The sequence below is a fragment of the Myotis davidii genome, unplaced genomic scaffold, assembly GCF_000327345.1.
Source record: "Myotis davidii unplaced genomic scaffold, ASM32734v1 scaffold71, whole genome shotgun sequence".
In the NCBI taxonomy this organism is placed as follows: domain Eukaryota; kingdom Metazoa; phylum Chordata; class Mammalia; order Chiroptera; family Vespertilionidae; genus Myotis; species Myotis davidii.
This window is the reverse complement of record NW_006283588.1, coordinates 1302952-1304661: the sequence shown is the minus strand read 5'-3', so window position 1 is coordinate 1304661 and position 1710 is coordinate 1302952.

The following is a 1710-nucleotide window of genomic DNA, read 5'->3' as shown; positions in this document are numbered from 1 at the left end:
CGGCCCCAGGACTGCCTTTGCCCTGCCCCCCAGCTCTTAGCTCCCCCCTGGGTTTCCGATCACTGTCTGTGGCAGGGAGCTTCTTCCTGCTTTCCCTTTTGCCTCCCTGCATTGTGCCTATATATTCAAATTAACCGCCATCTTGCTGGCAGTTAACTGCCAATCTTAGTTGGCAGTTAATTTGCATATAGCCCTGATTAGCCAATGAAAAGGTAGCGTCGTACGCCAATTACCATTTTTCTCTTTTATTAGTGTAGATGAGTAAAATTTAGAATTTAAATTTTGAACAAGTCTTTAAAAAAAAAATTTTGGTGTAGTTCAGGATTTTTAATGTTTTGGGGCTTTAAGCAATGATTTCCAACTGCTCCATCCGAATGTCTGGTAAAATTCCAAACAAGTGTAGGTCATAAATTATTCAGCCATGTTAAAAACAATATCTCCAATATAGCTAAGGGCATCAATGGTGATATTATTCACAACAAATAATGTTACCTATGAATTTGAATTGTATGATCTCTTTTGCTATTTTGTCTTGAAATTCTATCATAACATAACATATAGGTTTTCTAGCATTGACCCAATAGATAGCCACTTTATTTACATTCCCTTCATTGTAGTTCTAATTCAGAGCCAATCATTCTTAGCATCTTTATGCAATTGTATGCAGCGAGGGCCCTAAGACTGTTGGCAATGTTATTTAAGACTGACCTTGGCATTTAGGAAATTAATATAAATCAGAACCTAAATATAACGTATTTCTTTTCAAAGCACAGAGGAAGTATTACATGAATTCAGAAAAGTTGCCATTAATCTGAATTCATGTTCTAGAGTTTTGTGTTCTCCTTGAGGGGCAGAAGTGGCTCTGGATAACAGAGGAAAGACCAGAATCCACAGTGGTTTTCTTGAAAACTACTGCATAGAGCTATTTTTCTTCTCCTCAATATCTTTGCAAAACATTTTACTTTAATTTTTCTACTTACAAAGTAAGCTTTCACTGTAAAATGAATATTCATATGATTGCATAGGGTTGAATGACATAGAAATCGCACACAATCTCATTTGAGACCAATCTTGCTGTAAAACTGGGTTACTGAAGTGTTCAGTGTAATCATAAAAGAATCACTATTCTCTGAAGAGACATCTAATGGAATAAATGGAGCTTACTGGCTCAACTTATTTTATCTCCTTATTTTAGATAGGCATTTTCCAAAAACAAACTCTATCACCGAAGAATGTAAGCCTGTTTTTCCGGAGCCTTCCACGCTTAACTTGAAAGCTGTCAACCCAGGAGGCTGAAACAGAGCAAGATTATGAAACCTGAGTGAATAGCTCATTCTTTGCGCCCATGCGCTTGCTGCATGCTGCCCCGTGGTACGAGCCTGGGAGGTATGCACTATGATAGCTAATGAAGCACTTCCTTTATGTCGCACTGACCAGAACTCTTATTTGAAGCCTGTATATTATGCCATGGAAATCTCACAATATCAGCCTTTGTTCTGGCTCGCGGTGGCTGTTTCTGTGGCTAACTCTCATGCATCAAACTTGATAGGCCCGTTACTAATAAGCATGGCTGGCATTAAACTAAATGCTGCTGTCTGTAAAGTTGTTTTTGCTTGTTTGTTTTGTTTTGTTTTTGTCTCTCCCCCTTTTATTATAGGATCCTCAAGGCCAAGATATTATCATTTAGAACCACTTGGAGATAAAAAGCTG